The sequence below is a fragment of the Phyllostomus discolor genome, chromosome 3 (assembly GCF_004126475.2).
Source record: "Phyllostomus discolor isolate MPI-MPIP mPhyDis1 chromosome 3, mPhyDis1.pri.v3, whole genome shotgun sequence".
NCBI lineage: Eukaryota > Metazoa > Chordata > Mammalia > Chiroptera > Phyllostomidae > Phyllostomus > Phyllostomus discolor.
The window spans coordinates 85,160,466-85,174,383 of NC_040905.2; the positions used below are offsets into that span (position 1 = coordinate 85,160,466).

Sequence of the window (13,918 nt, forward strand, 5' to 3'; positions counted from 1 at the left end):
TAAGCGTCCTCTTCTTTGCCTCTCCTCCCACCTCTGCTTGAATCAGCTTTTTCCAGAAGGAGCCCTGTGTCAATCCAAAGTCCCTCTGAGATCTGAGAAGGGTCACTCATGGGTTTGACAAATACTTCTACCTGCATGGCAGTTTTAAAAGGTACAAAAATGACCCTAGACCCAATCAGTTTTCTTCCAGATGGTTGGGGGGGGAGTTAACAAGAAGCTGGCATCCAGGTGGAAACAAAGAAGGTTTAGAGCCAGGTGTCTACACTGGAAAGGAATGTCAGGCATAAAGCTTTACACCTGCTGAAAGTAGGTAATGGAGACTAGCAAAAGCAGGTTTGTGCATCCTTTATTCAGAGCCTTTTTGCGAATGGTTTTCCAGTCTATCTAAAGGATCTTGGTCTACAAGAACAAAGCCTCATCTGAAACTGTGAAGCTGGGTACAGCACTGCACTGTGTGTAATCATATTTGTGTTGTCCTGAGTTACCCTTCATCAAGAGATGCACATAGTAAGAAGTGAGGGAAGTTCCTTGGCAAGTGAAATGGGGAACTTCAGACAGACAGCTGATTCAAACTGGCTTCACTCAGCACCCTGACTCACTGCCTACTTCTTCCTTGCATGACCACTCCCTTTTAAGCATTAAGCCCTGAGGATGAGGTTCTGATCAGCACCAAATAATCTTAGGAACAAAGTCTCAGGTCTGTTGACCACAGAGACAGAGTTTTTGTCAAACTAAAGACAACACCTAGGCCTCAGTTGTGTTTCAGCTCCAGGCCCAGAAAAGCAGCCAAACCAGACAAAGCAACACCATGGCTGACATCAGGACTCCATGCAAGGACCAATGACCCCTACCTTAATGTCGACCAATCAACAGAGGCCACAACCCTGAAAGGACACACCTGGAAAGCTGATGAATATTCTATGAGATCCTCCCCTGAGACCTCCCCTAAAATTTCTGCCTTTAGAAAACAGATAAAAACTCTTAAGATAAAGGACCCAGTGAGCTCACACACTCTCCTGCTCTGGAACATGCCTGCATCTTTCCCCACTTCTTTCCTGAGGCACATATCTTTGCTTTTCTTTCTCCTAAGCTCTAAAGGTTTCCGGGGGACTTACAATCAGGGAAACAGTTCATCCCAGCCTAACCCCCTGAGCCTGTCTCCCAGGGCCCTTCTTTTACTTCAGTAACTTGTTTCCTGAGTCCACACAGCCCAGCTGGCTCACTTCCTCTGTCTCTGTGATGTTTTTTTCCTAAAAGGCCAAGGTAGCTCTCTGAGAAGCATATCTGATTCTTCCTTTCAGGTATACTTTTGCTTTCCTTGATGAATAAACTTTCCTTTGCATTAGAGTTCTTGGCTCTGAATTTTTTTTAAGATTTTATTTGTTTATGTTTAGAGAGAGAGAGAGGAAGGGAGGGAGAAAGAGGGAGAGAGGAACATCAATGTGTAGCTGCCTAATGTGCCATCTATAGGGGACCATGTGCCCTGACTGAGAATCAAACTGGTGACGTTTTGGTTTGAAGGCCGGAACTCAGTCCACTGAGCCACACCAGCCAGGGCGGCTCTGAATTCTCTCTTTGCTGAACTCAAGAACTGAGGTTGCTGAACCAAGGACCAACATTACCAGTAACAGTAGTTCTCTCATATAGGATGGCAGCTGCCAATTATACCTATTTCTGAGGAACTGTCAGAGATGCCAATATTGTTTTTTTTAAAGATTTTATTTATTAATTTTTTTAGAGAGGGGAAGGGAGGGAGAAAGAGAGGGAGAGAAATATCAGTGTGTGGTTGCCTCCCACATGGCCCCCACTGGGGACCTGGCCTGCAACCCAGGCATGTGCCCTGACTGGGAATCAAACTGGCGACCCTTTGGTTTGCAGCCCATGCTCAACCCACTAAGCTATACCAGCCAGGGCCCAATATTGTTTTTAAATGGAGCATTAAATGAAATACCCAGATTAATCTCACTGAAAGTGTTTTTTAAAGAAAACAACAGGCCCCTAAGACTCATACCATCAAACCAAGACTTAACTCCTACTCTGACTGCAGTTTCAGCCTCCCAGGAAGGTAATCTTAAACAGTCAGAACTTTCTGGTTAACACTAGATAAGAAATCTGCTGGATAGACCTCCAATGTCCCTCAAAGGAAAGTGACCTTGCCTGAAAAATTTCACTCTTTGTTAGAACAACCTCCTTGCCCTTCTGCTTGTAAAAGCTTTCCATTTTGTATAGCTTACTGGAGCTCCATTCTATTTGCTAGATAGGATGCTGCCCAATTCACAAATTGTTGAATGATGATAATTAGATCTTTACATTTGCTCAGCTGAATATTTTTTTAAACAAAAGTCGTGGGATAATTTCTGTTCTTGAAGCTTAAAAAAATGTTATGGAAATGTACTGAAGCTTCAAAAGTAAGCAAGAATCAATGGTAGGATAATTAACCATGATACTTTTAAGCCATAAAAATTATTGGGTGAGCATTTGTCATTCAATTAGGTGATTTCTATTTGAAAAGCTATTCTTAACAACTAATATATTTTTTTTTATCCTCAACCAAGGACATTTTTTCCCACTGCTTTAAAGAGAGAAGAAGGGAGAAAGAGAAACATCGATATGAGAGAGAAGCATCAATTGGTTGCTTCCTGTACACACTGGCACCCAAACAGGAAATCATATGCATCTGGACTGGGGGATCCCACATCCAGACCAGGGATCCAACCTGCAACTTAGGTGTGTGTCAAGACCAGGAATCAAACCCACAACCTTTTGGTTACAGGACGATGCTCCAATCAACTAAGCCACACCAACCAGGGCTAACAACTAACATTTTCATCTAAGACACCCTACTAAGTGTACTGCCACCATTCCCATTTTACAGGTAAGGACACTGAGACCCAGAGAGGTAGGGAGACTTTCCCACAACTAATGGCTTCAATGTGACAGAACTGGGATTTGAACATAGTTGTCTCAATCCAAAACCCATGCTCCTAACAGCGACTATATTTTCCCTACCTAATAACACTTGGCTCAAATATTCTTTCAAACATATAAACTCTGTCTTTCAACTGTAATTATAATGACATTTATCATTATGTATATTAAGTGTCAAACACTCTTACAAGCTCTTTACAACTATCTTATGACATCGGTATAATTTTTAACTCATTTTCCAGATGAGGTGTCCACATGGAACTGTTCTGCCCAGTAGTTTTCAAACTTTAGCAATCTGCCAAGTCACTTGGAGGCCTTGATAAACACAGTTTGCTGAGGCCAACGTTGAGGCCCAAGCATTTGCCTTTTAACACATGATGCTGATGCTGCTGGTCTGGGACCGCACTTTGAGAACCAATTCACTACGCTGCACTAATATCACTTGTAAGTATTAGGTTGCATTTACTATCCCAGATCTTTCACATGCCTGTTACACGTTTCTAATCCTCAGCAAATAGGTGTTATCTACATTTTATACCTGAGGAAAATTAGGTTCTGAAAAACTCAGTAACTTACACAGATCACACCGATGGTCAGCAGCAGAGCCAGGACTCAAATGCCCAAGCTTCCCTCAATCACCCACTCATCCTTCAGGCCAAGTGGTCTATCAAACTAACTAGGTATAGAGAAACCCCAGTGTATGCTTTATACTAAGGGTCAATGTCGTATAATGCACATTAATTATGAGTCCCTGGGATACGTAGAACAGTGTTCATTGTCTTAATACTTTGTTTAGAAAATAAAATTGTTTTGTGCATATTAACAATATGTGTAAAGACCAAGTATATCACATAGCTATTCTGACCAAAGATGCTGTCAGAATTAAGAAAAAAATTAAGTCAAGACATTAGAAACATTTTGTACTCTACTCGTGAACAGTGGTATGGAGAAGAGAAGAGATGGATAGGAGATTCATAGGGAATGGATATTTATGGGTATATAGACTTGTATGCTTTAATTTTCTAAGCTGGATGGATCTAACACTTAGAAGAAGGGATTAAAAGGTTGCATGCTTGCTCACTTCCCAAAACCAAATTAGCAGCAATATCCAAATCGTTAGTGTCACTTCCTCCAAAGATGAGCCTGTGTCCTATAGTGCAATATCCAAATTGTTAGTGTCACTTCCTCCAAAGATGAGCCTGTGTCCTATAGTCCAAAGAGCACCAGAAAATGCATTTGCACAGTTTATTCCCTCATGTTCTATGTTAGAGAGGGAAAAAATCAAACTCCCTAAGAGAGATTTTTATTTGCCACATCAGCTACCACTTCCCCTTCTCCCAACTGGAAATTAAACTCATAAAGTCACATTGTATTTGTCTCCAGTGTGTCAGTATAACATAAATGCTAACTCATAATCCACTGATATTTGAAGCAATTATTTCACATTATATTTTTATAATTGCAATTTTATGCAACTTTACAGAAAAGAATGAGCAAATAAACACTAAACTCTTTGTTGTAATGAGGGGAGTTTGGTTTCAGTATCAAACACATCTGCGCTGCAATTCCCACTCTGTTTCTCCCTCCTGGTTTATCCTTTGATGTGCTCCTTAACCTCTCTGAAGGCCAGTATCTCTCTGTGTAAGGTGGTTATGCTAATCCCTACTGCATAAACTTGCCATGAGAATATTTGTAAAGGGACTAGGAAATAATGTTTTTTGACCTTCCCGATTTCCATGAAAATTTACTCCTGGGGTGTTTATCAATGCCCTTTTTCTTCCTTCATATATATAATTATATACATATACCCTATAATATGCATTTCATATGTATTTGCTGGAACTCACATTTTCATATTAGATTGTTTTACATTTGTTTGCCCTGTACTTCTTCACATACACGTTGTCCTCTCTCACTATTTGTCTTTTCAATAGTCATCTACTACATAATTGTATTACTAGAAAATCATTTGCTACTTGGAACATTTGGGTTTTCCCCAGTTTTTCCTCACAGAAAACCAAAGAGTGTCCAAAGGACATTAAAAAAATGACCTTTGTCTTATTTTTAGAGCTCGTTTTTCTCATGTCTTTGGATACTTTCCTTGTCTGGGAAGTAGTGGAAAGAGAATACCAGATCCAAAGGTAGGCATGAGAGAGATAAGGGGATTTTCTAAGTCAAAGTATAAAATATTTTTGAATATTAGTACTTCTGGACACGTTATATCCCATTTTGTAAATGCATGGGCCACTGTTCCACATCCACCTTTTCATTCTCCTTTAAGGAGGGCTTTTCCAAGCTAGTTTCAGCTTTTACTCATATCACATGCTGTTCTTTTTGAGGGCAGATGGCACTCCAGATCAGTGGAAAGTAGGTCGGTCAGAGTAAACCAGGTTAGAAAGCAACCTGACTAAAACATCCTGCTTGGAAAGATCCAGTCACCATCCTATTTATTCTAATATACTTTGACGCCAATTTATCCCAGGCTGCCACCAACCATCTATTAATAGAGGTATGAAACAGAACCTGGACTAAATATAGAGTGCTGGGCTCCCCAGTGGGAGGTAAGCTCACTGTTAGATGCCCTTGAAGTGCTGAAGGTCTACTTTTGTCAAAACCAAATGCACTGCTCCAGGAATGAATATCTACTAGCCGATGTCCAAGGTTAACAGGGATGTCAGGGGCAGACACACACTGTGACAGACCAGGATGCCCAACACCCCTGTGATGAGATAAGCCTGAAGTGAAGAATATCCATTTTACTCAATTTTGGTAATAATGTGCCATGAGCTGCTCTTTTCTGAAAAGTCAATACAAATATAAGTATTATAAACTGGTAATTTATTCATGCAACACATATTTGGTGCGACTAGGCATCTACACTATTCTAGAAGTAACAGATATGGCAATGAACATAATACCAAGATACATACCTTCATGAAGTTCATATTCTGGTGAAGTTCTGGTTAGTTTTGAAGGAACAGCAAAAAGTCTTCAATTCACAAGAAGAGAACATCAAACACTTGGATCTATAATTTAGCCAGCTGGCTTACTTTTCTAAATGTCAGAGCTTGTCAGCCTCATGAATCCTGCCCTCCAGATTTACCCCCGATGCCCCTTACTCAGCCTGTTTCGGTGGCCAGGAACTAGCTGTTTCACAGTGCTGACCATTACATTTTTGCATAGCCCCAATTAATTAGAAAATCTTTTCAGAAAATAATAAAAAATGTTCCCCACACTAGGTTTCCTCTGCAGCTACATGACACTGCTATATAATGAAAGATGGAGGTGCCAAGATTTCCCAGCCAGTGGTAAGATGCTAGCCTGAAAAGGAGAGTTTGACTTCATCGCTGGGGCTAAGAGAAAGCGTGTCTGTGCACAGTGGGGGGGGGGGGGGGTCAGACGGGAGCTCCCAGTGCTGCCACATTCTGTACAGAGGGGACACTCTTCTATTTTTATGGTAATTTCTAAGAATCTTGCCAACAAAAGCATGTTTTTGCCTTTCACCAATTCCAGAGACTTAAAAATACTGAAAAGAACAGTAGGGTAGGCCCCATCCTTCTACAGGTAGTTTTCACAGTGTCTTTTTTTTTAATCATCACCTCAGGATATTTCCATTGATTTTTAGAGTGAGAAGAAAGGAGAGTGAGAGAGGGAAACACTGATCAGTTGCCTCCTGTACATGCCCCGACTCGGGGATCAAATCTGCAATCTAGGTATGTGCCCTGACTAGGGATTGAACCCACAACCTTTTGGTGTATGGGACTATGCTCCAGACAACTGAGCGACCCCACTAGGGCCACAGTGTCTTCCTGTGGCATCTAAGAGAGTCATTTTTTATTGTATAATATAGTTCATGACAGTTTTGAAATGTAAGCATGCAACACATATGTTTTAGGAGAGTGTATGGTGACAATACACACACACACACACACGTACACACACACCCCATACAGCCAGGGTCAATCAAGATTGAATTTTCCCCCAGGATGAAAGTGAGATATTTGTATGGAAACAGGCAGGTCCCTGCCCTTAACGACTCCACAGTTAGAGGACTGAGCTTTATCTTTGCTTTAAAAGGCTGCAGTTCATTACAGCATCCATGTCAGACACCAATAAAAAAGCACCAGGGAGAGTGATTATTGCACTCCTCAAACACAAACAAATTTGTTTTCTCACTAAGAATGAGTACAAAGCTTTGTATCCACTAAATTAAGCACATTAACTATGACCCTTTCTCCGGGCCATGCATAAGAATAGAAGCAAGAACAAGAGATTATATACACAACCTACATATAATATCTATATAATTAATATTGGCCACCACACAGTAAGGTTAATTGTTGCCTCTCTGAACACTTAATCTGCGAGCAGTTGATAAATCCCACCCTGAATAGAAGTGGCTCGTATTTAGGTCACACAAAGTCATTGCCGTTTTTTAATTTAAACTGTGCACTAGATTAAAACACAAGAGTATTTCAGGAGGACAATTTCGAAGCAGCAGCAATAGGCTGTCATTTGGCGTAAAAAGTTTCCACAGCACACCCCAGGGACATGTTAATCAAAGCTTTTTAATGGATTCAGTCTGATCTGTGACAGGCTTTGTTCCAGAGATGGCATTTGCTGGATCGGGCTGCAAGTTATCAATAAGACACAGTAATTGCAGGGAGTGATTGAGCTGCATTTCTGGGGCTTCCTACCATCCAGCCCTTTTTTATTATCGGTCGAAGCAGAGATGTCTTGCAGTAGAAGTCAAAAGACGACTTGTCTCTTCCTTTAATCTCCCAACATATAACGAAGGGAAATTCCACAACAAGAAAAACTGACATTAATTTATTTTTAAAAAATCTCACACCACCTCGTGTTTCTCCTCCTTGTTAAGTCTTTGTCTTATGCTTTTAAGCCAAGGCCGGGCAGCAAATCTTTTAACCTGATCAAATAAATCCATTTTAACCAGAGGCAGGCTTGGGAAGCTCCTCTGTGGGCTCAGGGCGGTTCTGCAGTAGCTTCTTCACTGAGTTCTTTATTATCGCCTTGAAATCAAAGCAGCCAGAGGCTAAACTAATGACTGAGGATCACACTGATCACCTGCAGGGATAGTTAGCTTTTCAGCCACTTAAGAAGGTTAACGCTCCCCATCTGATGGAAAATGTCTTGGTGCCTGTTCAAAACCAGTAATGTAATAGGGACCTAACAGTTGTTTTCTTTAATAAGTCTCAATCCTCACTCTGGAAGATCAAAATCATTCCCTTAGTAAGAGATGTCAAGGTGGGTGAGCAGAGGCAGCTGGGAGAGAGTGTTCGAGAGGAGCCAGCCTCATTTAAGTTGCTTTTTCACAACCACATGGCACCACCTCACATCTGTCCCTAGCTGCCATGTTCCTGGGCTGAAATGTCACCACTAAAGATTCCCACACCTAAATAGCCAGTGTCAACACCTTAGAAAACAAGGAAAGAACAAGCAGACATCTACAACTCAGTCTAAGCCAACCTCTTACTGTTTCCTAGTGTCTTAATGTATGTGTGTTGCTTTACTCCAGCTCTCCACGAGAGAGGTGGGGAAGATCGGCCCTATTCAACTCAGCTCTGAATCTACTCAGACACACATCATGTGCCTTCCCATGCCTTTGGCAGGGCAGTAGAATGACAGAGATGCAAACATGTGATATAACACTTCTAACACTACGGCTCCTGTTTTTCCCATTACATGTACCCTAAATAAAGTCCAAATTCCTTAGCAAGCTCTTCAGAACTGGTTACAAAGCCTCTTTCAGTCTCGTTCCTTCTCAGGCCACACCATTCTACTTTTGTTGGTGGTATAAAGTGTGGTAATTTCATCCTTCGTGTCTTTGTTTATAACATTCCTTCTGCCTGAAACATCCTTCCCCTCATTCTCCACTTACCAAATTCCTTCTTAGCCCTCAAACCCCATTCAAATGCCATCTACCCAGTGAGGTTCAGAATCAAATGAGAAAGGAGATGGAGCCACGGAAGGTCAGGGCACCAGGGTCACGGTACCAGGGACTTCTGCTGTCGTAGAGCTCTAAGGAGACAACTCAGCTCCCAGCTGAGGTTATTCGTTCTCAAACTAAGATCCTGTTGCTTCCAAGCAACAGTAAACCTCTCAAACTCACTGAGGGGGAAAAAAAGCTAAGAAAGGGAAAGAAACTAACTGGATTCTGTCACTGGAGAACAGAGTACAGAGCAATTCAAGAAGTCATTCAAAAAAACCATATGCCTGGTTGTTGGCTAGCAGCCAGGGATGCTGCCCTTTAAAAATGATGTCCAGGAAAAGAAGGGGAAGGGTTGTTGAGGAACATGTATGAAGGACCCATGGGCAAAGCCAAAGGGGGGTACGATTGAGGGTGGGAGGTGGGGGTGGATGGGGCAGTGGAAAATAATGGTGGGAAATTGGAGACAACTGTACATGAACAACAATTTAAAAAATTAAAATAAAATAAATGTGGTCCTTGGGGCACTTACAGGAGAAGAAAACCCTGTGGTAGACAAGGTTTTGCCTCCCAACATCCATCTTTGAAGACAGTAGCACTCGAACTTCCAATCATAGGAATCACCTGGACAGCTTGTCAAACACACACTGCAGCCTCACCCCCAGCACTTAGGCAGTGGGCCTCGGGCAGGGCTAGACAAGTTGCAAGTCTAACAAGTCTAGCTGATGCTAAGACTACTGATTCTACCAGATCCCGTCAGAGCACAGGCCGAGAACTGCTGCTTTAGGGAACCACCTGATCCTCACTTTTCTGTGTGTTCTGTGAAATACAGATTTAAAGGCAGTAGGAAAAGAGGCAAGAAGACTGGTGAGGGGACGATTGCAATGGTCCTCATTAGACATGATGAGGGCTCAAGTTGAGGAAGTGGCTGGGCAAATGGAGAGAGAAAAGAGAGAGTGAGCATTACTGATTAGCTAGATTTGGGAGTGAGAGGGAGAAGAGCCTCGAGTGCTCATCCACCTCGGGCTTAAGACTTAGAGACTCATGTCCAAGAGAGGATCTGTTTTATAAGTAGAAGGGACTTGTGTTTGATAACTGGTGAGATGAAGAAGACAGTATTTTCTTTCTTTTTAAAAAAGATTTTATTTATTTTTTTTAAGATTTTATTTACTTATTTTTAGAGAGGGAAGGGAGGGAGAAAGAAAGAGAGAGAAACATCAATGTGCGGTTGCTGGAGTCCATGGCCTGCAAACCAGGCATGTGCCCTGACTGGGAATCAAACCTGCGACACTTTGGTTTGCAGCCTGCACTCAATCCACTGAACTATGCCAGCCAGGGCTATTTATTTATTTTTAGAGAGAGGAGAACAGAGACAGAAAGAGAAGGAGAGAAACATCAATGTGAGAGAGAAACATCGATCGGTTGCCTCTCATATGTGCCCCTACAGGGACTGGATTCTCAATTCAGGTATATGCCCTGACTGGAATCAAACTGGTGCCCTTTGGCTTTGCAGGATGACACCCAATCAACTGAGCCAGTGATCAGGGCTATGGTTACTATTTTCTTTGTGAACTAGAAGTTTCTGGTGAACTAGAAGAAGTTTCTGGGATTAGAGCTTTGGGGGAGAAGCTAGTGAGGAAATCAGAAGGGCAAACTGACCAGGGACAAGTAAAACTGCCATAAAACACTAGTAGACTCACATGACGTCCCCAGATTTGATATCCCAATCTGTGAGGCTCGCTTAAGCTCTACAGCCACGCTACAAGCTTCCAGTTGAATTTGAGTTCAAGATCTCACATCTATTAAATGGGAGAGCCAGATTCTGAGTTCTTGTCTATTGATTTTCACAACAGTTAAGTCTGTGTGAGACAGTGCTGGTTGTTACCTAAGGCAGAGGCCATGCTTTTCTGGTAGGAAGAGAGAGGATATGGACTCTCTCCTGCCCTCACTTCTTTAAGTATATTTTATTGATTATGCTATTATAGTTGTCCTAATTTTATGCCCTTTTCCCCCTTCCACCCAGTATTCCCCCACCTTAGTTCATGCCCATGGGTCATGCATATGAGTTCTTTGGCTTCTCCATCTCCTATACTATTTTTAATCTCCCACTGTCTATTTTCTACCTACCAGTCATACTTCTTATTCCCTGTGTTCCCCCATTCTCCCCTACCCACTTCCTGCTGATAAACCTCCATGTGATCTCCATGTCTAATAATCTGTTCCTGTTCTATTTGTTTGCTTAGTTTCTTTTTGTTGTTTTTTAGATTCAGTTTTTGATAGTTGTGATTTTGTTGTCATTTTACTGTTCATAGTTTTTATCTTCTTTTTCTTAAATAAGTCCCTTTAACATTTCCTATAATAAGGGCTTGGTGATGAGGAACTCCTTTAGCTTTACTGTGTCTCAAAAGCACTTTAACTGCCCTTCAATTCTAAATAATAGCTTTGCTGGATAGAGTAATCTTTGCTGTTAGCCCTTGCTTTTCATCACTTTAAATACTTCTTGTCAGTCCAATCTTGCCTGCAAAGTCTCTTTTAAGAAGTCAGCTGATAGTCTTATGGGAACTCCTTTGTAGATAACTCTCTTCTTTTCTCTTGCTGCTCTTAAGATACTCTCTTTATCTTTCACCTTTGACATTTTAATTTTGATCTTTCTTGGTGTGACACTCTTTGGGTCCAACTTGCTCAGGACTCTCTGTGCTTCCTGGACTTGTATGTCTATTTCCTTCGTCAAATTAGGGAAGTTTTCTCTCATTATTTTTTCAAATAACTTTTAAATTTCTTGCTTTTCCTCTTCTCTCTCTGACATCCCTATGATCCGGATGCTGGCACTTTTGGAGATGTCTAAGTCTTCTTATTCTCTCATTTTTTAAAATTCTTGTTTCTTCACTCTGTACTGGATGATCATTTATTTCTTCCTTATGTTCCAAATCACTGATCTGAACCCCAGCTCCCTTCCCTTCACTATTGGCTCTCTGTGGATTTTTCTTAGTGTAGCCTTCATTTCTTTCCTTATGGGTTTGCCATACTCAGTGAGTTCTTTGAGCATCCTTACCACCAGTGTTTGGAACTCTGCATTTGATAGGTTGGCCATCTCCATTTCACTTAGTTCTTTTTCTGTAGTTTTGATCTGTTCTTTCATTTGGGCCATATTTCTTTGTCTCCTCAATTTGGCAGCCTCCCTGTGTTTGTTTCTGTGTATTAGGTAGAGCTGCTTTGACTCTCTGTCTTGGTGCACCTGTTACATTGTGAGGAACAGCTTTAGGTATTCTCCAGGGCAGGTGAACCAACTTTGCCTCTTTGTGGTACCATATGTGTGGGAGAGGTTGGAGAGGGAAGAGTGCTGCTTGTTTGTCCTCACTTCACCCACTTACCATAAGCAAATGGTGTCTCTCTAGCTGTTGCCCTGGTAGTAGTTTCCAGAGTGGGTGGGTTTGCATATGTTCTAGGACCATGGGGACCCTTTAAATGGACTGTCTTGAGAGACTGGCAGTGTCTTCCACTGCCCCAAGCCCCACTGGGTTTTATGCCCAGTAGTTACCAGGCTTTATTTTTCTGACACTGGAACCCTGGGCTATATGGTCTAGTCTGGGGTTGGGATTGCCTGCTCCCTAGGTGTTCCTCCTGGTTTTTACCCACCACATGTGAATATGGAACTGCCCATTCCTCCTGCTGCCACTGTCTCATCACCACCACACCACACCCTCTCTGCTCTGGTTCCCCATCTCGCCCCTCCTACCCAACTGGATGAATACTTCTTCTTTAAATCCTTAGTTGTCAGACTTCCATACAGTTCAATTTTCTGGCAGTTCTGGGTATTTCTGGTTTTGAGGTTAGTCATGATCCCTCTTATGGTCGTGTGAGGAGGTGAAGCATGCCTACCTATGCTTCTGTCTTGACCAGAAGTCCCCTACCCTCACTTCTCACAGGTGCTCAGAATCTGTTGTGGTCTAAATGTCTGTGTCCTCACAAAATTCATTTGTTGAAATACTAACCTGCAAAGGGGATGGTAATAGTACATGGGGTCTTGGGGAGCTGAATTTGTCTTGAGGGTAGAGCCCTGGTGAATGAGATTAGTGTTCTTGTAAAAGAGATCCCACAGATCTCTTGGTCCCTCCTGCCACACAGGGACACAACGAGAAGTCTGTGAAGGGAAGAGGGCCCTCACCTGACCATGCTGGCATCCTGATCTTGAACTTCCAGCCTCCAGCACTGTGAGAACTGAATTTCTGTTGTTTATAAGCCACCAGGCTGCGATGTTTTCGTATAGCAGCCCAAAGGACTGAAACAGAGCATGGGCACAAAAGCCTTTCCATGGATGTGCCTCGCAGCCCTTTGCGTGCACAACTTCACATTTCAGCAGAGGCGTTCACTGTGGCCTCCTAGCCTAAATAATTAACAACCCACAACCAGGGCACTGCCAGTTCTGTCAATATATATCATACAAGGCTCCAAACAAAATTAAGTTTAGCTCATATTTAAAGTATAAGCCACAGAAGCTCTCTGTGAAACCCGTTCCTTTCATGAAATAAGACATTACATTTCCCAAAAGGTACAAACCTTGCTCTTGTCCACTTTAGATTCATATGGATCCCATTTCAAAGCTACTTCTCTTAATGGCTGCTGTATCAAATAAAGGCCCCTCACAGCACACATTCTCAGGAGTCGGTTTTGCCTGCAGCAGTGGAGAGTATTAGAACATATTCAGAATAGGGTTACACAGCACTGGTATAGAAAAGCTTCCTGAACAGGTAACCTGAGTAGATGACATAGAAATATTCACCTGCGCTCAGAACTAAATGGACCTGTCTGTTTTTGTGCATATGTGGAAAGAACTTATGCTGGGAACACATGCTTTAGTTTTCCCAAGTGGAAATGATTACCTTCTACCCCCGCTCCCTCTCCCACCCACACACAGTTCCACACAGATGTGAGAATGAATACGACACACACCTCCACAATCACTTTCTCATAAAACTAATCTAAGAGTGGTTAGGAAATGTCAAAAGAAATTAAAAGCACGTCACTCAGCTTGCCACATCTAAG

General features: G+C 42.1%; 1 long non-coding RNA gene across 1 annotated transcript; it reads right to left on the reverse strand.

Moving 5' to 3' along the window:
* Positions 1-731: 731 nt before the first annotated feature.
* LOC118499322 lies at positions 732-10,459 on the reverse strand. Its single transcript, XR_004901843.1, has 3 exons — positions 10,449-10,459; positions 2,185-2,190; positions 732-1,226 (listed from the first exon to the last, which is right to left on the reverse strand). It is a non-coding gene; the product is annotated as an uncharacterized LOC118499322 (long non-coding RNA).
* Positions 10,460-13,918: the final 3,459 nt, after the last annotated feature.